This window comes from Astatotilapia calliptera, chromosome 13 (genome assembly GCF_964374335.1).
Source record: "Astatotilapia calliptera chromosome 13, fAstCal68.1, whole genome shotgun sequence".
Taxonomy (NCBI): Eukaryota; Metazoa; Chordata; class Actinopteri; order Cichliformes; family Cichlidae; genus Astatotilapia; species Astatotilapia calliptera.
The window spans coordinates 3,561,330-3,587,778 of NC_137434.1; the positions used below are offsets into that span (position 1 = coordinate 3,561,330).

The 26,449-nt window shown below is 40.3% G+C and overlaps 2 long non-coding RNA genes across 2 annotated transcripts in view; one reads left to right on the forward strand and one right to left on the reverse strand.

The window, feature by feature from the left end:
- Window positions 1-26,449, forward strand: part of LOC145419809 (uncharacterized) — a 264,957-nt gene that overhangs the window by 39,177 nt on the left and 199,331 nt on the right. The window contains exon 2 of the long non-coding RNA XR_013901143.1: window positions 8,384-8,486. This is a non-coding gene — a long non-coding RNA (uncharacterized LOC145419809). The remainder of the gene's footprint in view (window positions 1-8,383; window positions 8,487-26,449) is intronic.
- Window positions 16,633-17,614, reverse strand: LOC145419685 (uncharacterized). Its single transcript, XR_013901000.1, has 2 exons — window positions 17,492-17,614; window positions 16,633-16,881 (listed from the first exon to the last, which is right to left on the reverse strand). It is a non-coding gene; the product is annotated as an uncharacterized LOC145419685 (long non-coding RNA).

The following is a 26,449-nucleotide window of genomic DNA, read 5'->3' on the forward strand; positions in this document are numbered from 1 at the left end:
ATGATTAGTTTTTTGCTAACGTTGTGTAGACACAATACTACTGGACATCCCTTGCGTTAGGTGCTGTTTCTATGCTTGAATGGAAGGCTTTCAAAAATCCTTGAAATCTGTTGCTCAAGTCTGCTCACTGGCTCCTTTGAAACAAACTAAAAAGAAGTGTAGTGTAGTGGTTTGCACAGTTAAATGGCAGGTGAAAGGTCAGTGGTTCATTTTCAGCTGGACACACAAATTTGGGATCTTCTCAGGAAAAGCATCCACCATAAAACTCCAAGTCAAACATGCAGACCTGCTGTGGTGACCCCTTATGATAAAGGAGAAGTTTAAAGGATTGCTGGTTGCTGTTTCCATTTCACAGGGGTGGGCGATATATCGAATATACTCGATGTATCACAAGTTTTTCCACGCACGATGGTTAAAATGACTTTATTGTAACCATCAAGTATAAATTGACATGGAAATATGAAGCTGTCTGCATTCATTCACTGTGAGTTTTTTCTGTGAATGCATCATTAATCCCACCTCCCAAAAGGAAAATTTTCTACCTGGCACATTGCGCTGAGAATACTATTTATATTTGTCCCAGATAGACAAGCGAGGAAATACAACAATACAAAAAAAAAATTTCATAAGGAGGACGCTGAACAAAATGCATAATTTGCAAAACATGCCGTGAAACTATCTGGTCTTTAAGTCTGACATCATTAGCCGTTTTCAGGTCCAACCTCTGCTTCAGATCCAAAGTCAAATTAACACTGCGGCATCACTGAGAGTTGAAAAATTAAAACGCATAGCTCTGCTATTGCTTCCGACATTAATGAAGACAGAAAACTAAACAGTAATGACATTTGTAGGGTTACTGAAGTTGGGCTAGCTGGTATTTAATGATGTGCTACGTGGTGACTAGCTACACAGCTATGGTTTGCATACTATAAACACATTAGCACAGTGAAGCTGGAGGAGGATGAACACTAACTTTGTTTCCACTCGATAAAAGTTAATGTGAATGTTCCCGATGGTTAGGGACAAAAGCAGTTTCATGGCAGGATGCTCTAAATGGACCAAACTTCAGTCTGGAGAACAACTGAGATAATCCATCCACAATACGAGGTTAGCCATTAATATACTGCTGCATGGCCTAGGCTGTAGTTACATCGTAAGGTTTTAAAAACTGAGCTTTAAAATGAACAGTGGTAATAAAAACCGAGAGAGGCCGACAGTGATCGCTGACTGTTTTTAGGGGCTTGTTGAGATTAAACAGAAAAAGATACAAAGCATTAAAACATGTTAAAAACACAACAGCCTTAATAAACGCAGAGTAGTTTGGACCCAGAAGCAGGGTTATCAGGTCATCACTTAAAGATCGGATAGTCGCTAAAGGTAGCAGTACCACGAAATTATCCCACCAGCTGAATAATCATCCACTGCAAAATGAAGAATGTTTTAAACTCTGCATGTCAGCATTTCCCCGCAAAAAAGCCCACATTAAATAAACCAGCTGTGATACCTGTGAATGTTCTTGGCCAGTTGTTTTAATAGTCACTATCTAGACTTTTGTTTCTGTAATTTGAGGCCATCACATTTTTTATTTTACCATTTTTATATGTTATAAGCACCATTTTAATTTAGATGGTTTTATTTTTCTCTTGAATTCTTGCTTGATGTACTTTTTTGCTGCTATGATCTTTTGTTTGTTAAAGGTCCTGTGTTGACCACAGAAGGAGATTTACTGTGACAGTATTGTCATTAGTGAAAAACCTCTGTGGGCAACTGATAGTTAAAAATGGTTAAAATAAAACATTTCAATTCATTCAGATTTTTTGTATTCAAAGTAGGAAAAATTGAGATTATTTAAACATATTTTTATATATATCGTGTATTGTGATACAACAGAAATTATTGTGATATTAGATTTCCTCATATCGCCCAGTCAATTTAAAGCGTTACATCTGTAATCCATCTGAAGACATGTATTATAATGCAGTTACAAGACATACAGCTAATTAACAGGTGAAGGAACAGCATTGCGTACATTGATGTCACATTTTTAAGCCCTCCTTTTGCTGTTATTACTGTTGAGCTGAGGACACCTACAAGAGAACTCAAGCAGATAAAAGGTTTTACAACATATTAACCGTAAGATAGCTTGAAGACATTTTATAACCAGTAGGCCTGCCAGTTTGTTTGACAAAAAGTCGTTAAACTAAAGAAAAAGTTGCCATCACCTGTTTACATGCATATTGGTGTCAAGATCAAGCATAAACAATATTAAACATGTTAGTAAAAATACACAGACACAAAATATTAGTCCATGAAGCTGACCTGTCACTGGCTACCAAGCAGTGCCATGCAAGCCTGTGGTTCTTTCTGATTATTACTCTTACATACCATTAAAAATTAATTTCCAGCAGGATGCAGCTGAACATTAAACATGTTTGGGGTGCTGGTCAACAGGCCCCAATTGAAAATTAAGATCTGATGCACCCTTCAGTCTTCCAAACACAAAATCAAGTATGCAAGAACTTTGAGGTCAGTGAATAAATCCTCTCAGCACCTACATGATAAATCCAGTTCCCTTTGACTCAGTACCACAGAGTAAGGATGGATGATGTTGTGAAGACAGGGAGCTAGAGATAAGAAAAAGGGAGAAAAAAAAGCAAAGAGTTGGATCACAACTTTCTGCTTGGACAACGTTCTGGCATGAAAAAAAAAACCCAACCCACTTACATTCAAGCTTCGTGAAAGTTATGCATGTGTATGCATGAGGTTATGTATCTATATTGCCTGAAAGTGATTCTCTTTGTGTGTCTGTGGTTAACATTTACCACATTTTGTCTGATTGAGTGAAGTTATGCTGAAATTCCCCCACACTCATTTACGCATGTGTGCATAGGTGTTTAAATTTCCATATGAAGGTCATTTGTTGGCAGGCCTCTGAGGTCCTGAATAGAATAACAGACACATCTCAAACAACTGCTTTTGTTAGTGCGAGACAAAAGGGGATGTGAATGTGTGTTCTGGAATATCTGCATAGTGTGTCAGACAGACTAACAGAATGGCAGCCAAGTTTGGTAGTTTCACAGAACATGTAAAAGCCTGAGTAGTCCCACAACATAAAGCTTCAGAACTCTAAAGGTTGACTGGCATTACCACAAAGACTTTGCTGGCACTCATTGTAACATTATGAACCCATGAATGCATGGCTATTCAAAATGTAGTCATTCCTTTATTCATTTGATCTTGAATTCACTGATCCTTTTTGCCATGTTGGGGTCAAATGTTTTTTCCCTCTTTTTTTCCTCTGGAAATAAATTACAGAGTTTGATCATGTGATTACAGGTTTGATCATGTGACAAGCAAACAACCTAAAGATCATGAATCATTATCGTTCTTGTCCTTTAAACATCCTGTTAGCCTACGATGTGATACTGTATATATTAGAGGCCAGTAGGAAATGTAAATTCGTTCTATATCATTTAAAATGCCACACTGTCAAAAGTAAACACAGTTCAATGCAAATACTGCACATTTGTGAGTTGTATTTTCCATCTATGCCAAATACACAACAGGAAGTAAATAAAACAGATGATCCCATTACAAAGTTACCTGATAAGTAATGCATTAGATCAGGAAGCAGGTAAACAGTAAGTTGGTTTTGGAAGAAGAAATGAGCAGGAGGATGAGGAGGGTTCGAGCACTCCAAAAAGGCAGGTATTGTGGTGATGTCATGTTTTGTACTGGCACACAATGGCGCTAACGCTCTAAAAAAAATAACTTTAAAAACTTTCTTTTAATCCATCTTTTTTTTTTTTGTAAATCCAGGCCTCTGTAGTGGAAATTAGCCATAATTCATGTCGTCTCAGCTCCACTTTAACTTGTTTAGCTAATTCTCTAACTACAGTGCATCCGACTATAGTTTGGAGTACACTCACCAGTTGTGGTCACCATCAGTGACCACAACACAATGCATAGTGTTACAACATAATGCATACTATATCATTATACACCTCAGCCACTGTCTATGGATTGGGTGAATGCAAAATGTTGCAAGGTAATGCAAAATTAGTGGAGAAAAAAAGATGATGATTCCCACTGTTACACTTTAGGGGCTCTATAGAACAAGCTTCTGCACAAAGACAGCTCTCTTAGCTGATAAAAGCTCAGCTAGACTCCAATCAGTCCATTAACTTTCAATATACATGTATGTTCAAAAATACACGTTTAAGTCTTTTTCTTACTCATTTGCTTACACACACACACACACACACACACACACACACACACACACACACACACACACACACACACACACACACACACACACACACTCACCTCTGGTATGAATGGCCCTTGGCCACAGGCAGAGTTTTCACAGTAAACTAACCTTGATCAATAACCTGCTATGGACCTCAGCAAAACCCGCTGTTCTCCCTACTGCTGGATTTCAATATCACGCCTGTTTGAACACTCTAGCCATGGGCCAACTGTGTGTGCGCATGTGTGTGCATGCACATGCGTATGTATGCATGTACTGCTGCCGCATGAATTTGCGCGAGCCTGCAAGCATGTGTGAATGTGTTTGTGGCCTCCTGTACGCTGTGTGTGCTTTAGGAATTCTCTGTGCATGAATTGGGTTGTGTGTGTTTTGGGCTGTGTGTTTGAGTGAAGCCTCGGGGTCCGCTGTGAACGGTGCTAACTGGCCCTCTGAACTCTTTCCTGTGAAGAGAAAGAGAAAGCCACAGGGCATGTGCAGAGGACAGCATGCCATTTACCTGGGCTACGGATGGTTTTTAAAACTGGCAAGAGGGACTTACACACACACACACACACTGAAGATACTCCTGGCTTTTGCCTCAAACGCAAAAGCACACCTTTGCTCCCTCGCCTCAAACACAAACACACTTCAAAAGTTCTTTTTCTTTTTTTTTCTTTTCTCCTTTTTTATTTTTGGAAGCGATGCAGCCAGTACTACCCCTGCGTTTAAAGAGCCTAACCGCTCTCTTCATGTGCCCTTCTCTCGATTCCTGCCTCTGCAAAAAGGCCCCAACGCGCCAGAAAAACTTACTAGTTTACATCCAGCTCTACAACTAGCGAGACAACCTTTTGGCTCTCAAAGGTGTTCGTCTCACAGTGCTCTTTATATACAGTGAAGTGGGGCCACACATTCGGCCTTTGCTCCAGTTCGAGCTGGGCCTTTAGAAGAGTAAATGCTCTGAAAAATAACCACTGCTGAACTCTGGAGGAGTGAATAGTTGTTGAACAGTGCTGCGCTTTATAATATAATGAGACATATATGGGGCTTTTTCCAGTAATGAGGAGTGGATAAGCAATCATTTTTACTCAAACGAGTTTGAAAAAAAAAAACCCATGCCTTATCTGAACCTGCATGCGTGTGTGTTCATTTGTCTTAATGTACATGGCAGGATGTGTACGTGTGTATATGTATTAGTTGGTAGTTGAATACAGCTGACCCAGATGTGTTAAGTGGGTCATGGGAACATCGCAGCCCACACACTGGGGGTTATGGATAGGCAACAGCCTTGTGGTTTGTGTGTGTAAGTGTGTGTAGATGGGGTTAGGACACTGGGGCAGTGCCCTGATTATACTCAGATTAGATTTGGGAATTCATCGCCCCTCCTTCTGAGCTTTACCCCCAACTCTGTCTCCTATTACTTTTTCTCTCTTTCTCTTTGCCTTCCTCACTTTCTGTTCCTTTGCTGTAACCTCTGGGCATCCAGAGGGGTTTGTTTAAGACACATGCTAAATAATCACATTTTGGGAAATTAGAAGATGTAACATTTCGAATGAAGTCTCTTATATTTTGACATTGCAGTTTTTCCTGTTAAAATCCTTTCTGTTTGGGTGTTTCAATCAGATGAAAATGCTATAAAAAGATTTAAGGTTAGCGTAGGTTTATGTTACGTATCCTAAACAATTAACAATGTTAAGAAGTTGTTTTTCCTTATAGCAGTTGTACAAGGTGTAAATGTGAGGACCAATGGTTGTCTTTCTGTGTTAGCCAGGGTTTACCCTGTCTCTCACCCTATACCAGCTGAGATAGGCTCCATCACCCCAATAGATGGATGGATGGTTGCAAGGTTGCATGGATGACAATTTTACAAGGCGTAAAAAAAAAGGTTTTGAGAATCTTTGGAAATCTTGATTTCCCATTCAAGAGCCTCATCTTATACACTTCTATACATGAACATTTTCATGGTGGCTGCTATTTTTTGATCACTTTGTAGAAGTACTTTGTTACTTGTACCTCTGCAATGTGTTTCTGGAAATGCTCCAGTGTCTGAAAAAGGTGACGCTTCAACTTGATTTACATTTTAGGAACCGAACAAGGTCCCAACAAGGCAAATATGACAAGTACAGCAGGCTGGAAATAAAGTTTGTGTTGGTGCAGGGAAAAAAAACAGAATTTTCAGCTCGCTCTGTGCTGGCACAGGATGGTAGTCTGGCACATATTACACGTGTGGTCAATTCTGAATGACAGAATGCTCCTGGTTTCTCTCTGCGCCTGAAACTCTGTTTCCCGGCTTGGAAAGGGTGGACTCTTCAACTGTCAACTGCATGGTCATAGCAGGAGACCCAGCTTTGAATCAGCTATGATGCTTTACACAAAATTAATGTCAGGATGAAAGAGAATTCAATCTTTGCTGGCTGCACAAGTTTGAGGTTTTCTTTCTACTCTATTTTTTTGTATCCCTTTCTTGTGCTAATGTTTTGGGCTATGAGGTTGTTTTTTAATGCTTTTTGTAAAGTGCAAATTCCTTCAAAACCCAACTGAAGGTCTTTTTGTAAGTCTCCACAACTGTATCAGTTTACTATCGCAAGTTAGAGAACATATACTATATGGACCAAAGTACTGGGCCACCTACACATTACACCTAAAGGAGCTGCTAGAAACCCATGCCATAGAGCTTCTGATGCACGTCTTCTGTTCTTATCCTAAAGCCAGAACAGGTTTGAAACTTTAGAGTTAGTGAGTCTCTGAATGTCTGGGAATACACGCTTCTTTTGCGGTGGAGGAACACCAAAGTAATTGCTTACGGAGCTTGCTTCTTTGACATCTTTAAGAGTTCTGAATAAATGTCTGTCCTCCTCCAGAACAACTTATGTACGCAAATGCGTGTTGCAACTTCTTATCTGGTGCGCGTCTTTTATTTTGATAGCGAATGTGCACCTGCGGACCACTTATGTGCAGCCCTGGTTATAAATCCTTACCCTAGGTTGGAGGTTAGGGTTGGGATAATACCACAACACCAACAGCAACTTTGGTGAAAACCAGCCCAAGAACTCTTCTTAACCATCTCCACAGAGAATGTACTTGACTGCATGTTGAAGGCCAAGTGGTGGGAGATGAAATGGGATCTTTGATGACAAATATAAGTTAATGAGCAGTACATAGTTTTTTCAGTTCCGGGAACAATCAGTATTTTACTGTCCCCTTCTTGTCCTTCCATGGGAAAAAAATAAATAAAATAAAACTAATGTCTATATCTGAACTCGTCAAAAATAGATGTCTGCTCTAATGTGAAGTACCATACCTTCTTATGAAGGAAACATGTTAAGTTTGCAACTGAAACTGGAGCCAAAATGTAGCAATTTTTCAAGTATTTTTGTATTTATTATAGGAAGAAGTGTGGTGTATGTCAACCTAGTCTGGTCTCATGGCCAAATAAATTGACGTGTACATGGACATGATTTACAGTGCAATTTCTCTGTTTGTGTCTTTGTATCTCTACACCGTGATGTAAGTGCATAAGGATTGTCTTTTTTTGTTTTTGTTTTTTTTTTACATTAAAGTCCTTTTATTACTGTTTTTCAAACCTACCTTGAAAGCCTGGACCAGGATGTTTTATGCCAATTTTCTTTTTTTCTTTTTTTTGCCATGTTTTATAATTTTTTTTATTGTCAGCTTTAAAGTGAAAATAATTTTTCAATTTGAAGAAAATTTGCTTTCTGCACCACATATGTTTCTCAGAATTCTCTAAAGAATTCTCAAATTCTTGACCTGGCAGCCAAGAAAACAGAGCTTTGAAAAGCTGACAGGTGTATTTTAGTCCTAACTATATTTTTCTAAATCTAACTAAATAGTTAGATAATGAATAACAATTAAAGTAAGAGGTGAAAGGAAATACGAGTAATCCATAAGAAAGGGTACGACTAATGGGTTCCCAGTTAGACTTGATCAGTGTCCGTTGATATGTGTAGTCATTACACCTTCACTACCCACCTAGCCTCAAAATATGTGAGTTTTTCACCCTCACACTTGAAAAAATATATCTGCTGTGATACTGTGTCATGCCACCATGGCTACCTGATTAGTAACTGGATTTGCTTATGTCTGTTCCTGGTGTTTTTCTGATTGTGTCCCCAGTGTGAGTGGAAATGGGGCATGCAGGCATGGCGGGAGTGCTGGGAGGAGAGAAAGCAGCCAGGGTGGCACATTGACTGGAGGATCGCCAACCGCTCTCAAACAGGTAGGAATCCATGCCAACTCTGCCTCCCTACCCCCCCCCCCCCCCCCCCGGCCCCCCTCAGTACGTCTGTCTGAATCAGTGGCCGTCATGCTCGCTGACATTCAAACTTTGTTACCTGCTGTAAAGATCTACAGCTTTGTTTCCATTACTTTATCTGTCACCGCTTCAGTGGTGAATATGACACAGTAGATCTCTTGTTAGCGGATATGGAGCTTATAACCTCAGTGTATGTCAGGCTGTGTGCTATTTTAATCATCAACTTTTTTTAAGATTCACCTAGTAGCAGTTTGTGTTTATAATGCAAATACACTGGGTTACTTCAATAGACTGAAGACAGCTTAAAAATGCATAGATTTTCAGGCAAGCTATGAATTGAAATATCCCTCCATCCATTTTCTGCTGCTATGTGGGTCCAGGTCACAGGGGTCAAAGTAGAGATTCAGATTCAGTTTTGTCCCTGGCCACCATCTAGTCTAGATCGTATGCAGCAACACCGAGGTGTTCACAAACCAGCAAAGAGACATAATCTTTCCAGTGTCTCCTCTTAGTAGAAAATGCCTGAAACACATCCTCCTCAAAACGGAGGAGTAGCAGCTCTACAACAAGTTCCTGCATAGAGTGACCTCAATGCCTGAGGTCACTCTATCTCAAAGGTTGAGCCCAGACACCCTATGGATTAAGCTCAGCACTTGTTTGCATGATAGAGATCAGGCTGTGGTCAGCGAGGTAGGCCCTGGTGCTCAGTTGCCATGCTGGAATTACTCATATTTAAGCGTTCATTCTATAACACCGTCTATAAAACAGCTACCCACTGCACTCATGGTGTCACAGCTCTGTTATTTTAACATAACAGGAAGCATACACATAAGACAACATGCTGTTTTAACAAAACATAAAGTACAACTGAAGTATTAGATCCTTTTGAGGTTTTGAGACTTCTACACCATCAGTGTGATTTCTTTCCCCTTGAAAAACCCAAATAAATTGCACAATAATTTTTTTAAGCAACACATTTAAAAAGGACGAGATAATCAACAGTGGCACCATAAAAACGCAACTTAATATTTTTACAGAATAAAAAATATATATTTTGAAGTTAATGTTCATTATGCTAAGAAATTTTCAGAAACATTTTTTCTAAAAACAACAACAAAAGCAAAACAAAATAAAACAAAACAAAAAAACCCCAAGTATGCTTGCTCCTGACAGGACCATTAAGAAAGGTTTACCTACTCCATATAAAAGCTGGTGAATTGCTTTTCTTTTTGGCTTTATTGTAGATGATGTTCTGAGGTTCTTTCAGGAAAAAAATGATGATGAGCAGCATTTATTTGTTTTCATAAATGTGTTTAGTGTATAGTGCTCTCATTTAATGAGATCACATGATATCTAACAGGCGTCCAGACTGCCAAAGGACAGTGGCTGTGACTGGCTCTCAGACAGACTCTGAACATCAGGTGTTTAAATTCAACCGGTGTCAGCGTGTTAAACATGACTGCTAGGGCCAAACTGGCCCTCAGCTACACGCTCTGATGTTTATATAGCTCAGTCTGAGCCAAATGCATCCCTCCAACACACAGGTCAAAAGCTATGAACTCAGAGTGGACATTTGCCAGAGAACATGGAGAACATGGCCTGCCAATTGCTACAAGCCTGTGGCCAGACGGCTAGTGTGCAGAGTTCAGGAGCAGCCAAGTGGTGTCCAGTGAGGGATACCCTGGTTTACTGTTGGCCAAACAACGCCTCCAGGCTGGCTGGACTGACTCAACATGACTGGTTTCTGTGTAGACAGAGTGAGGAAATACGCCTGTCCACTGTGGATTTGCTTTGCTGTTTACTGCTTAGAGATGTTGATTACAATTCTGGGTTGATTATGTTTCTCCTTAAACATGCCAGCAGTGTGTGACTTGTTACCTTATAGAAATTACAAACATTTAAAAGTATTCTCCTAGATAACAGTGTTACCTACTCAGAAAAAGTAACTGGTAAAGATAAGTTTGTGTTATCAAAAATAAACGCTTTGCTTTGCAAATGTCAATTATAGTTTGCTTCAAGTTGACCCCAAATGGTTTATATCCTTAAAGAAAGTGACTGACTACAAATATACTGCAGTAGATTATTATATTATATGTTACATAAGTTATCCATTTATTTATAATACAGTAACAATTTTTTCTGACTGTTTTATTGTTTTCTTTCAACAAATATTGAGAACATCCTCACAGTGTAGATGTGACTGAAACTGAAAGAGGCCCAGTCCCAGTACCCATCCCGGCTCTCTGGGTGGTCACTGCCTCTTTTTGGCATGGCTCTGCTTGGTACACATCCAGACTCCTTGAGGTAAAATGGCACACTGGCGCACTGGCTGTGCAGTGGCTAACATCTCTCCTAGCCTCAGCAAGCAGTCCAGGTGCCATTAGTCTAAACACACATAAACAGACGGTATAGCTTCACAGGTTCAGGATAGCCAAAGCTGGATCTACGGCCAAGTCCACTTACAGGCCATGGGAGGATAAACGCACACTTTGGCCAAACACACACACACACACACACACACACACACACACACACACACACACACACACACACACACACACACACACACACACACACACACACACACACACACACGTGCATAGCCAAAACCAACCTCAGCCACTCTGTGGCCAAAGGCATTTAGAGCACAGTCCCACTCAGTAGGGAATCCCAATGTTTGGCTATCCATCTCTCTTGGTAAAATCTATCTGAGAGGGAAAAGAGGGGGAGAGGGAGCAAAGAGGGTTTGAGTTAAGAAAAGCTGGACAATCAAATATTGCAGTGTTTAACACTTCATTTTCAATCCCTGCCGATTCCATTTCCCGCCAGCGTTAATTGCCGCTGTGCTACCTGCCACCAGTGGTTCTTTATGAAATGATTTCTGAATTGAAGCATATGGACGAGGAGCCGCAACGGGAGCCATGAATGGCTTGAGGAAGGGTCCCATTAAATAAGAGCCAGCTAATTACTTTGTCCTCCCTTTTTGTCCTGCACTATCCAGGCTCTCGCCGCTGTTCATATATCTTACTGTAATGAGTAAAGCCAGGGCCTGGCACCTGTGCTCGGTAATTAAACATATAAATTCTCCCCTCACGGAAATATGTGTACTCACCAGGACTGATTTATAAAGGTCTCTAAATTGCACAGTTGAGCTTATTTTTTTTTTTCTTTTAAAGGGTCTGGAAGGATACGAGTTATTCATCAGATCAAGCTTGATCTTAAAAAAACAAAAACAAAAAACCCCTGCAACATGTCTTCTCTAAGAATTCAGATTCCCCTCTTTCCACTGTTACTTTTCTTTTGTAGGTGAAGGTGGTGATACTGGGACTGTCAGGCAGACCTTTTGGAATCGGAAATGTTAGCTTTTCCAACCTCACAGCCTCACAGCCAAGAACACCAATGAAAAATGTCCATATAAAAACATACTGTGATCAGAAACGGATCCAACCAAAATAGGTTTATGACTCATTTACGAACCCCCTCCTCAAAAGTTACTTATACTGTACTTTATGACAGACAGAAGGCCATGAAATTGCCAGTTTTCACCTCATATTCCCTTCCTGCATTCTCTTTTAAGGCCTTGTTTTGCACTTACATATTTGTCCATTATAGATGAGCATTTGTGTGTTAAGGTAGCTGTTAAATGATTTTGATTTCTTTCACTGCATTAAAATAAAATAAAAAATCCTCAGGTTCAAAATAAGTCCAATCTTCACAGTTTTATGATGCATTTGCTTATATTCAGTTAAACTTATAAAGCTGTAACCATTTACAGATACAAAAATTGTTTTTTTCTTTTCTCTTGTTCTACAAAAATCAGTGGTTCAGTTCAACAATAGAACCCAACTTTAACAAAGTGACACAACGACATGATCACAAAATGTAGCAAACGTTCATTTTTAGCAATCTTACACCCTATGCTCAAAATGGACACAGTAAGATGGGATATCACTTGATTTTAATTGGAGCATGTTAGTAACTTAGCACATGGTTAGTACCATGCTTTAAGGCAGGATTTCCCTCGTGACAAATAAAGTATTATCAATCAATCAATCAATCAGTTACACCCAGCTACCACACAAAGGAAAAGATGTTAGCTACTTTAGCTATATTATGTTAGGATGGTACAAGATACAAACAATAAACCAGAAAAATATTTACTGACCACATCCAGCAACTCGAAACTAAGCAAAATGTAGGAACCACAACCATTATAAAGTTAAACTACTCTCAGCTTTGACATGAGTGATGATGAATGCAGCTGCCATACTATTACATCACATAAGGTAACTACACACTAGGATTATCAGTTCAATAGGTGCCTGGAATGTTCACTAGCACAACAAGCAACATTTCTGTATTATAACTCCTAGCTAAAGTTGTGCCTGATTAGCTTATTATTTAAAGATTCAAAATGGTAAGTGCAAAATTTAAAAGCTAACTGTGATCAAATACAACCTGTCAGACAGTAAAGTGCTCTAGGCTTTCACATTTCAATGAAAAGAGCATCAGTATTATTAGAGGGAGTAAATTTGTCCAGTGACAGATTACCCAGTGACTCAATAGCACGACTTACTTGTCTTCAGAATGAAGCTGTACTAGTCGCTGCTCGAAGAATCTTAAGTTCAGATCAGCACCTTCCATTTGCTCGCTAAAACAGTGATGAAGCTGACAGATTTGCTATTAAAAGATCCAAATATTTACCTGAGAACTTCTAGTGAAACCAAATAAGTGATATTATGAGAATTATAGACTGATAACATAAAAGTCTATAACATAACATAACCCATTATGTTACACCCCAGCCTAGGCAACCGGCGTGCAACACAGGAAAAATAAAAATAAGGGGAAAAGGCCCCCAAGCTCATTGCTCTTAAGGAGGGCGAACCCATAAAAAAGACTAATACGGGCTTCCACAAAAATAAAAATCCCAAACGAAAGTATCGACAACTATTTTCTTTAAAGCGAAATACGATATTTATTTACATCAAAACAACAAACTATTTACAACGGGGGGAAGGTCGCAACCATGACACACTGAAACACAGGGTTTAAATACCTAGAGGGAACAATCAGGAAATGGACAACAAGAGGGAAACACAGCTAGGGCAACTCAGAACTGACGAGACAGGGAAACGTAAACTGAACACACTAAGATAACACAGACTTTCAAAGTAAAACAGGAAACACATAACAGTCACGCCAAAACAAAACGCCTAAAACAATACACTGCCAACCCCAAATCGTAACAGTTCCCCCCACCCAAAAATCAAACATTTAAAACATGTAACCCCAACTAAAAATGTTTGATTCATGCCCAGCACATGCGGCACCGGCTGCTGTTCTGCAGGTGACGCTGATGGCTGGACGGGCTCCTTGGATCCTCCAGTGGAAACGGAAGTCTGGAGCGGACCCTCGGACCCTCCAGTGAAGACGACGCACAGCTCACTAGCTGCAAACACTACACACAGCTCACAAGCTGCAAGGGCTGGAGCGGTCCCTCGGACCCTCCAGCGAAGGCGAATGGAGGCTGGAGCGGTCCCTCCCGGACCCTCCAGCGATGACGGACGAACAGCTGAAGCGGTCATCGGACCCTCCAGCGAAGACAGAAGGCTGAAGCAGTCCCCCGGACCCTAGGATGACTTGACTAGGATGCATATTTATTTTTAATGAAAAATGCCAAATATAGTAGTAAAAAACAATTAAACCTCACTGAAATATGCTGCACATGCAAAGGTTTCAACAGAAACACAACTTTTGACAGTAAACATCTGTTGTTAAAATAATGATCTTAATAAATTCTTTAAAAAAGTCTTTGCTTGTAGTGCATTGTTTAGTAAAAATACAGCTGACATTTGTATCTATCCTGTTTTCTAATTATATATCAATAAGGTTGAAATTTCCAGAACTAAGAGTGGCAGCTGTCATCTTGAGTTGACAAATCACTTATTGCTCACAAGTATTAACACTGGAGTAGGCATCGGGGTGCAATTTCTTGTGAGTGTCCTGAATTTATGAAAATGCAAAAGTATTTGAATTCTTTTTTTTTGCAACAAGTAAGTTTTTGCAATTAGCAGTAAACATGTTAATATGTTTAGTGCGCTTTGTTACTTTTTTAAAACAGTCCCTCAGTGTAATCCTCAAGAGTACACGGTTAAAAGAAAGTACTACCTCTGTGACTTTGAAGGTTTTACGATGATAAGAAATGAGATGAGATAAGAAATTTCACCATCTGTACATGGAAGTCTTGTTTTGAAACCTTGATTTGAGTTTTTGGTGGCTTTTGGAAACCAAACTTTATTAAGAAGAATTGCAACCATAAACCCATTGGAAGAAATAACGTTGCCGTTATTTCATAAATTTGGTGTTTTCCGTTATAAAACTACAATAAAGAAAAACCTGACAGAAAAAAGATGTCTAAATTCATCTTCTCTAAGAGATGGTCTGTGGATATTTTTATGCAAATTCCACATTGTCTTTTTTTGTCTTGTTGGGTTCTTTCATATAAGCAGACTCTGTAAAACAGAATATAAACTCAGTTTTAATCTCCGCCACGGCTGATGGAATTCCCCATTAGCTGCCAGGAGAACGTTTCCCAGCTGGGAGTCTCAGTTTGAATGTGCTGTGTTAAAACATAACGAATGTCATAATTAACTGGATACATTTTCCATTTAGAATTTGAGCTCTTATAAAACTGTCTACCTTTTAACCCCTCATTGAACCCCTACTCTGCTCACCCTTTCTGCTCTCTCATTATTCATTTCCTAACATGACATTTCTTTATTTGGTTTGCATTATTTTTTTCTGTTTCTTGTTCAATTTCTTTTCTTTTTTGGGGGACTAAGCCAAGGCCTACAGCTTTCAGACCATTTCTGACACTTTTGTTAATAAATCATTGGGAAGTTAATGAAAACGGCATTCAGGCATATCCAAAATGATTGTGTTCTTTGTCATGCTAATAAAGTGAAAGATGTTCGTCCACTGGGTGAATGCCTGCACATTACCAGCAACTTCTGATTATGTGTGTGCCTGTTGCACCTCCTTCTTTCTCCCTCACCCTTCCCTTGTTTTCCTTCATTCTCCTTCTCGCAGACACGTGTTTTAGCATATTTATCTCATAGGTTATCAACATGAATCCAATAGGTTCTCCAAGCAGACATTCGCATCACTCTAAATTGCTCAGAGGGAAATAACAGGATATGGTTACCTTGACTTGCTGTTGACCTCTACTTTCTCCTCTCCTTACCCCCCTCTTTCCACCCCTTGTTTTGCACCTTTGGATCCACGGTTACATATGGAAGGACAAAACGCAATTTAACTCAAAACTTAGCAATGAATCCGAAATTAAAACCCAATGGCTATGTTCCTGTGACCTCAGAATTTGAATGTTAGAGCTGGGATTAAAAAACATACTGGAGTTAATCTGTTCTAGTAGTTGGAAAAACAGGCTTAGTTTTCCACTAACTTAGCTCTCTAATAAGTTCTAATAATAACTACTGTTGACTACTGTACTGTAGACCATTTACTGTTGGTCCTGCAAAGAGAAATAGATGTGCAGTCCAAGTTCAAAGGCACATGCTTCAAATATTTTTCAGCATGCTGATCTCATTTAATTTTTTGCTAAACTATGTAATATGTAACATACGTAATATCTTTGATGTGTCAGCTATCACCTTTTAGTCTGTTTTCAGAATAAACACATTAAAACATTTTTGGTAGAAAAAGTTAAACTTCCAGGCACTGTGATGATATATTATTATAGTAGCTTGCCTTCACCAGTGTACACAGCAAATCCAGCATGTCCAAATTAACACTGTCGGATTTGATTTCAACACTACTAAAGTGTCTATATGGGTCCACACCAGAGAGTGTTAATTTAACTCTTTTTGGAGAGTTGGTACGTTAACTCTGATTTAGTGTTAAACACCAAATCTGTCTGGAGTTGATAATTTAACACTTGGTGTTAAGAGTTTATATATTAACTCTCAAAGAGTATTTTAGTTTAACTACGTAAGAGTTATCTTCTAATTCATTCTAAAAAGCGGGAATTTTACTGTTCTGAACTTCTAGAAATTTCTTTTGGAAATAAACATTTACTAAAAAGATGCAATGGTTTTTGAAAAACATTTATTCTGAACTGTGCACCACAATTTCAAAACATTTTCTGAAAGATGTAACAGTGTACATGTTCTCACTTTCATTAGAATTGTGTTTATCAAAAGGTCTGACATGGTAAATGCAAATAACAGAATTCTCATCACTTATTTCTTCAATACAATATGCATGTCCTTCATTCATCCCTTTGTGGAACTTCAACGCACTTCTGCTCTCCCCCATATTCCATCTTCACAAGCATATCCTGTGTGGAGATTGAATAAAAATTAGTTGACACTAATTAATGGCACAAATAATCCAGTAAACAATTGCAGCACAGTAAAAAAGAAAAAGGAATCCTCTTTGAGCCATTACTTGTGTAAAGTATTTTCCCAAAAGACAAAGACACAGGCAACAGGTAATACTGAACTAAATGTAAAACCTCAACCTTTTTAATTTTTACCTAAACCGTGTGCACAAAACTCTGGAGGGATCTATGCTAACGTAGAATCCAGTCAGGACGTCAGCTACTGCTGTTTGCTCGTGTTTTTTTTTTTTTTTTTTATTTATTTATTTTTTTTTATGGGCGATCGGTTTCAGGCTTCAAGTAGCACCGTTATACCAACATTTCACATTCTACACATTGTTTTAGGTGTATTTGACCAAAGGTTTGACTGAAAATTCACATGCAAGCTTTTTTCAAGGCTGTGGTATTTGCCCGCAAACAATACCTTTCAGCTAGCTAAAACAGAATATTATGCTATCACCGAGCAACATGGCTAATGCCTTTCACACAGCTTTGTCTCAACTCCAAAGAGCCACAGAAGTAAAAGCTCATAATAATAATTGAAACAATCTTTGAAAAAATGACTTACCAAGCATGGCAAACAACTCAAATATGTAGAGCAAAATGTTCTGAAACGGCTTCACTTCAGCTTCGATTGGAGCCGTGCTGGGGGCGGAGTCTGTGAATTCACTCTATTGGTGTCATAGCCCCTCTAGGAGTTCAGAGTTAAGAGGTCAAGAGTTAATGTTTCCATTGTAACACCTCCAGATTTGACAGAGAAACACTCATTTTTAACACTCGATTTCAACTACTATCATTTTACACCTCAGAGTTACATTAAAAGAATGTGACTCTGCTTAGAGTAAAATTAACTCTACTTTTGCAAGAAGACTATTAACACCAAAACATTTAACACTTTTGAATTTGCTGTGTATGAATGTGAGAGTGAATGAATAGTGGTATTGTAAAGCGCTTTAAGGGGTCCCGAAAAGCGCTATATAAATGCAATCCATTATTATTATTATTATTATTATTATTATTATTATTATTATTATTATAATGATATTCAAATATAAGTCAAAAAAGTCAAGATACAAAGAATGTATCTCACTTGACCTGACCTGCAAGGTTTTATTGGATTTCATATCTTAAATCAATGTAAGACACTAGATAACGTGCCGGTCTGAAGTTCCCAGGAGCCAATTATTTTGTATTTATTTTTTTGTATTCCAGTGTAGTCTGGAGCTTGGCCATTTAGTTCTCTGTATATAAGTGCAAGAACTTTCAATCTTAAAATCTACTGGAACTCAACACAAAAAATATAAAATAGAGTTAATATGAGCTTCCATACTAGAATACATTAATAGCCTGGCTGTAAAAAATGTTATCACTTGGAGATGTGAAAGAGATGATATATCTAAGATGTAACATACGTAACAAAAGTTGTTAACTTTTGTCTGTTTCTGTTTTATACTTTGTCATTTTGTGATCATTTTATCTAGGAAGGTGCTTTATGAATAAAATTTTACTTACTTACTTACTTACTTATCCAAAGAGGACATTACCAGGCATTACAATCTAAGCACAATGACACAAATTCTTGAATAATTTTCTCCAGTCCAACCAAGGAGAGCATATGTTGCAATTTTCATATTACATACATATTCCATCAAGATTTCAAATGCAGTTGAACAAAAAGAAGCAAGAGTCTGACTGATTTTAGGATGTAATTCAGGAGGCGCTATAATGGTGGTCACAGTCTTGGTGACTTTTAGGATGCGATAATTACTAAAGAATCATTCGCTAATCTGGGTAAAATGAGACTCGGGTGGACAGCCTATTCAGCTATTGAGGGTTAAAAGACATATGCAACTGAATGTCATCAGCATAGTACAATGAAATTAATTTTAGACTCAGGACTGACCATTGTGAAAGGTTAGGGTGGTCGTATTAGAGGAGAACTTGTTTATTCTAACAGAAAAGGTCCTATCAGATAACTGACAGGACCTTTATCAGATCAGATAATTGTTTTCTTTATAGAAAACAAGTGGAATTCAAAGCCAGAGGTAGCAGCAAGAACCTGCATGTCCTACAGTGTGTGAGTAGGCCACAATATATGTTGAACGCAATTAAAAGACTCTATGATGCTCGGAACTCCTTAGTAGTTATATTTGAAGTCCCCAACAATAATATTCCTGCCTCATTTAATTGTCGAAGATAAGAACTTTTGAAAGTCCATCCTCATCCTCATCCTCATCCGCTTTGTCCGGGGCCGGGTCGCGGGGGCAGCAGCCTAAGCAAAGAGGCCCAGACCTCCCTCTCCCCAGCCACCTCCTCCAGCTTATCCGGGGGAATACCAAGGCGTTCCCAGGCCAGCCAAGAGATATAATCTCTCCAGCGTGTCCTGGGTCTGCCCCGGGGTCTCCTCCCGGTGGGACATGCCTGGAACACCTCACCCAGGAGGCGCCCAGGGGGCATCCTTGTCAGATGCCCGAACCACCTCAGCTGGCTCCTTTCGATGTGGAGCAGCAGCTGCTCTACTCTGAGCCCCTCCCGGATGGCCGAACTTCTCACCCTATCTCTAAGGGAGAGGCTAGCCACCCTTCGGAGGAAGCTCATTTCTGCCGCTTGTATCCGCGATCTCGTTCTTTCGGTCACTACCCACAGCTCGTGGCCATAGGTGAGGGTAGGGACGTAGATCGACCGGTAAATTGAGAGCTTCGCTTTTACACTCAGCTCCCTCTTCACCACGACGGACCGGTGCAGCGTCCACATTACTGCAGCTGCAGCCCCAATCCGTCTGTCGATCTCCGGCTCCCTTCTCCCATCACTCGCGAACAAGACACCGAGATACTTGAACTCCTCCACTTGGGGCAGGAACTCATCCCCGACCCGGAGTGGGCACTCCACCCTTTTCCGGCTGAGAACCATGGCCTCAGATTTGGAGGTGCTGATCCTCATTCCCGCTGCTTCACACTCGGCCGCGAACCGTTCCAGTGCGAGCTGGAGGCCCTCACCCGATGAAGCCAACAGAACCACATCATCTGCAAAAATCAGAGATGAGATTCTGAGGCCACCAAAGCGAAAGCCCTCCGCCACTTGGCTGCGCCTAGAAATCCTGTCCATAAAAATTATGAACAGAACCGGAGACAAAGGGCAGCCCTGGCGGAGCCCATCACCCACCGGGAACGGGTCCGACTTATTGCGATGCGAACCAAGCTCTTGCAACGGTTGTATAGGGATCGAATGGCCCGTAGCAATGGGCCAGACACCCCATATTCCCGCAACACCTCCCACAGGACACCCCGAGGGACACGGTCGAATGCCTTCTCCAAGTCCACAAAACACATGTAGACTGGTTGGGCAAACTCCCATGCACCCTCAAGTATCCTGGAGAGGATAAAGAGCTGGTCCAGTGTTCCGCGACCAGGACGAAAACCGCATTGTTCCTCCTGTATCCGAGGTTCGACTAACGGACGAACTCTTCTTTCCAGCACCCTGGCATAGACTTTCCCAGGGAGGCTGAGGAGTGTGATCCCCCTGTAGTTGGAACACACCCTCCGGTCCCCCTTCTTAAAGATGGGGACCACCACCCCGGTCTGCCAGTCCAGTGGTACTGCCCCTGATCTCCACGCAACATTGCAGAGGCGTGTCAACCAGGACAGCCCTACAACGTCCAGAGCCTTCAGGAACTCGGGGCGGACCTCATCAACACCAGGGGCTCTGCCACCAAGGAGTTGTTTAACTGCCTCAGTGACCTCGCCCCCGGAAATTGGCGGGTCATTCCCCTCATCCCCAGACTCTGCTTCCTCCTCGGAAGACGTGTCAGTGGGATTAAGGAGGTCCTCGAAGTATTCCTTCCACCGCCTGACAATTTTCTCAGTCGACGTCAGCAGCGCTCCGCCAGCACTATACACATTTGACTTTTGACCACGGAGTGGCTGGGCTGAACTGTTTGGCCTATAAAGCCCTGACAGCCAACCTCCAAGGGTAAATCCTGGCTTTTCAGCAAGCCTCTTGGCACTCCACTGCCAACTCAGCATATTTAAGATATTTTTTCCTCATATACCAATGCCATTGCTTCCTCCCAATGTGTGGTAAGCTTGAAGAGGATCCTTTACTCTACTATGGACCACAAGACAATATCTGGCTGGTTTTATCATCTCTATTGGGAAGACTAGCTTCTTCCTGAGGTCCATCAATATCGTCTTGACAACCTGACAGACTGGCCTTCCTTCTTTGGAAATGTGCTTGGATGTCAAAACCATCAAAGCAGCTCTTGCTGTCGATATAGATTAGTTTGCCATTACCCTGCATCTCTTGAGAACTTCAGCCACTTTAGCCAGGACTTGAGCCTAGTATCCTAGAGACAGTAGTATCTTGCATCATGACAGGATGTGCTGTAGATTTCCCATGCTGTTCCCATGTCGTAAGCAGCTCTTATTAGAAAGTTGAGCCTATTCCAGTTATCTGCCGAGCTGAGGCATCTCTTTACAGTGGTTTTCCATCTTGACTTACGCAGTCAGCATTTTTGCTGTTTTTCCTTTCTTGGCTTCAGATAGTCTAGACTTTATTCTTAGTAGCTTTTTTCCAGGTTTACCCGTGCTGACATGCCTGTAAAAGCTGTGTTACTTTCACTCTGTAATGTGTTTAACCTCTTCATGGATGGGTTTTCAAGGTCTGCCAGAGCTTTTAACAAAATGCAGTATTTCTTAGTTCACTTAAATGAAATTCAGCGTCTTTGAATAGCCCAGTGCCACACGGGGAGGTTCAAAGGGCTTCGCAGGCATCAAAACATATTAAAAACGGTGGGAAAATCATGAGTGTCCAACCTTGGTGATTTGTATATCAAAACAAAGCTCGAAGTCAAAGATCACATTCAGATTGCAAGTAAAATTACTAATTGTAAAACTCTGTGACTTCCAAAATTTAACATTGTACAAGTCACAACTTTTGATATTGTATTTAAGTAACTATCAGTCAGTGGAATATAAAGTTGCAAAACACTGGAAATTATTTTGTTATTGTGTTTAGAAATGATCTGACACACTGGAAACAGAAAGATAAAATGGAGCCAAGAATTGACCCCTACATGAAAAGAGTCTGAAGATAATAAATCTTCTTTTACAAAAGAAAGGATGTGTTTGATTAACAGTCAAACTAGGCAAGACCAGTGGCATGCATCAGCGCAGAACTCAAATCTTGACTAGAACAAAGTCCAGAGTCGGCTGCAAACTATAAGTCATTTGCAGTTTTGTTCTTTTAATTTTAGATTAAATGGGTAAATTTGAAATTGGTTTAAAATAGATTTAAAATGTAGGTTTCTGTAAGTTGTTAAATGTTATCTAGAGTTGTCCAATCCCTCATATGAGGACATTACATACTAGAAGACGATCACTTTCCTAATCCAATATTTAAATGCAGCTCTGTTGTTTGCCACAGAGCACAATATTTGCTCATTTCTTTTTTTTCTTCTTCGAATTTTAGGTTATTGAATACTTTGTATCAGATATTTAAAGATTTATTTAAAGGGACCATATGACCACTTTATAATTATCTCATGCTGAACAGTTGCTATATGAGAACGATTACAGAGAACTAAATGGGTTTGCACACTGGAAAATATGGTTAAAGAATTTGATCCATTTTAAAAATAAGATTAGAATTCTGTATTTGAGAAGAAATTATTTTCTGGACTTATTGTATTAAAGGACTCTACTTCATATTTCCCCCCTTTCTCACTACAATAAACCTCTCTACCTCCACACACCCACTTTCTTTTTTCTGCCTCTTCCACGCTTTGCTCATGCCTGAATGCCTCCAGCTCCAGGTACATCATTTTGATTTTCTTGTTCTTTTTTTTCACCATAAAGTCTGAATATAAAAAAAGGGAATGGAATATTTGATGGGGATGGTTTCCTATAATCAAGATGAAGTCTCCATCATTATCCTGTATCAGCCGATCCCTTTTTAAAAAGCACCAGGAGTTACTGGTGTTTTACATGAATTTTGGGGCTTGGCAGTGCTGCTGGGAGCCGAATACATTTGTCAGGTCGCGGCTCTCTTACAAATGAACTGCATGCAGTCTCTCTCTCTCTCTCTCTCTCACACACACACACACACACACACACACACAGTCACACAACTTTCTGTAATGGCAAAATTCACGAATGAAGGGGGGCGGAGGGAAACTGAAAAGTGTGATTTTTGCCTGTGTGCGAGAGAGAAAGGCAGGGAAAATGTGTCCATTTAAATATAGATGCACATGATTTCTGATGTTTTTTGACTCTATTTTCTAGCAAAAGCACAAGCTGCATCATTTGTTTCTTACTAAAAAAAACTCCTGTCTATTTTTGGATGTAACCTCTGTCTCACACTGACAGCAGTGTGCATAAAATAAAAATAACAAAAACAAAAAAAACATAACAGTCTTTCAAGTTTTGACAGAGGAAATGTTCTTCTAATTCTGTTTTTGTTGTCCGTGCTAATACTAGCCCCACGTTGTCATGAAAATTAGGAGAATGGGCTCCGGTGTATCACTGTCAGATTTATGCTTAAAAAAACCCAAACTTTAATTCTGTGTCCTTGTAGTAAAAGTCGGCACACCGCATTTCTGTCATATGAACAAAAATCACGAGCTGCAGTGACAACGTAGCCACTCCGAGGACTCCAATTTTTTTGTGAACACCCGCGCTGCCTCCATCTGTTTGCCCGGAGGTAGGGACAGACTCTTATAGCGTGTGTGTGTGTGTCTGTGTATCGCAAACACACCGGAGACTGAATGGCAGTTCCTTCTGGAGTCCATGTCGGAGCAGGTAACTGCAGGCAAGGGCAGAAGGGCTCAAAGACAACAACAACACTTCACTTAGGCCTAATTAGGAGGTGCCAGGGTCAGAGTCTCAGCAATATGTTGTACATAAGCTTCTGTGGTTACATAGTGGATTATGGGATACGTGAGCATTGGCTCTATTGCTCAGGCACAGATGTAGACCCTAAAAAGAGATTCTGCATGTGACGTTAGGCAATCTGAAGAAATGTGTTAGTATGAAGTGGAAAACATTTTTTAAACTGTGAGTCTAGATTCACTTTCTGTATGAAGTGCACTGTGTTTATTCAAGCTTCCAGATTCTGCCCATGTAAACAGAGCTGATCTAGGAAAGCAGTTTTGCTTCCTCTAAATTCCATTGAAATTGTTTTTGCTGCAGTTCAGCCAAAAGAGCAACAGAGAGCGCTCGTGAGAAAACCACTAATGAATTTTAGCTAAACTGCTGAAATAATCATTTTCTTTTTTAGTTTTCAATACAGCTATGATAATTCATCTGAACTGGAAAAAAACCCACATTTTATTTTTACTTTGATTTGTAGTGATACTGTTTCAGCTGATAACATTTTTTTTAGCATTCTGCTAATCGTGCTAATTGCCTGCTTAATGATGGACAGATACATTATTTCAAAGTCAATCAGTTTCTCCCCAAGTCCCCCAGTTAGCCATGTCCTGGTCTAAGATTATAACAAAGACTTTCTTGAGTGGATCTTTGTACAGTATAGTACTGATCTTCTTTTCATACAAACCATTTTGGGCCCATTAATAAATATTGTTTTTTGTTCCCCCAAAATAAATTAAAAATAAACAATTATCTGCAATTAAGTTTAATTTGATCAGCTCTATTGCAGGTTCTCAAAAACATTAAAATTATAGTTTAATAAAAGGTTAAAAAAATTCACCTCTTAAAACCAATTTAGAAGTAGCTTTTTTTTCTACTAAAATATATACATGTTTTTGTTGTTATTTACACACTTTGTCATCTAGTAGACCAGGTTTGGCCCTTTTTCAGGGACCAATCAGGCCATAGAGGTCACTCTGTGTCATGTATGGCAACTTTAAATTCTGATGACAGCAATTTGTTCCTAATGTAACAAAGACAAAAGATTTCTTTTTATTTTGGATACTTGGATTTTGCTGTACCGTCAGCAAAGAGAAACTTCAAACCTATTAAATGCATTGATTTCTCTGAGTGCACATGTGCCCAGTTTTTGTAAAAAGAAAAAAAAAATCAAACAAGGCAAAAGGGGGAAAGAAAAATAAAATAAAAAAGGGAACATGATCATCAAGCAGAAGTCACATAAACAGACTTTAGTGCTTCTGTCCTGGAGCATGAGTTCCTTTAAGCACCTTGTACCGCATTTTTAAAGTTGCCTGCCAAGTACACCCCCCCAATCCTCCCCCTCCATTCCTCCACAGGCCTCCTTGACGACCAAGTCCCCCCCCCCACCCGTGCGGGAGGTGAGGTCAGGGTACTGAGCTGGAGGTTGGGGCTGCCCCTTAGCGCTGTGATTCAGGCCAGCCTCCTCTCCCTGTGCTGCTTTAAGGTTTGAGCTGGGGTTAGAGGGGGTGGGGGGCTGTAGAGAGCTGCCAGCGAAGGCAACACACACTTCCAAAGGAGTTCTGAAAAGCTCCAGCTCCCCCACCAGATACCTTCACAAACATATGCCAGGGCAGGAAATGCAGTAGCCGGGCCAACATTTAGCATCCTGCTGCTGAGCGGGAAGTCAGAAAAAGGTCTTGGAAAGTTCCAGTAACTAACTACAAAAGGAGGTAGACATCACCCCAAACCACTCAGGAGAGGTCGGCTATTTTTTTCAAAAAATTCTCCTCTCTCCCTCATTTCTGTCCTCCACCCGGCTGAGGTTACAGCATTGTAAGGTGAGCCAGAGCTGATCCCGTGTTGGGGAGGGCAGCCGCCACCTCGAGCGTTGGCCTAACAGCATCTACAAGCTCCAGTGTGGCCAGGATGAAAGGCAGTTAGAGGGGAGCGAACTGTACCGGGCTCCGCAGTATTGATGTCAGAGAAAATGAACTGACTCCTCCATCGATCCGCAGAGAGAAAATGTAGAAATAGAAACGGTAAATCTGGCTCTCTTGACTAACAGCTTAACGTCGGCCATCTTTTCTTTCCTCTCTCTCTCTCTCTCTCTCCTTGCTCTTTTATGTAAACTGGGCCAATATTCCAGCATTGATGTTTTCTAGAAGGCAGTAAAGCATTTGAAAGCTATATTGGCTTGTTTTGTTCTCCTCTAGATGAGTGATGCTCTGTTTTCATGATCAATAGAGCAGGCCTGAGTTACTGTTAGAGTTACTGTTATTAGGGACAGCAGAGCAGTCACACAGACCTGGCATCTGCAGCTATCATCTCATAAGACATCCCAGGAAACGATTCTGACTCGGTCCAGCAGCAGTGCCTATGGAAACATATGCTCAGATGAAATATTTCAAACATGCTCCATGCCTCCATATGCTTATTATCACATATCAGTGATGTTGTTATAAATAAAAATGACAGGGAAAGAGTGACCTCCATTTGACGATGATCATGAGAGGAGCAATCTCGACAAATAACTCCATTATGAGGAGATTTACACTATGATTCCAGAGACCCTGTGGATTTAATACATCAACATTTCAATCAGCTGAACGATCACATCTGAAACGGAGCGATCCACTGCTTTTCAGCTTCGGCACAAAGTTGATGAGGTTAAAAAGCCTGGG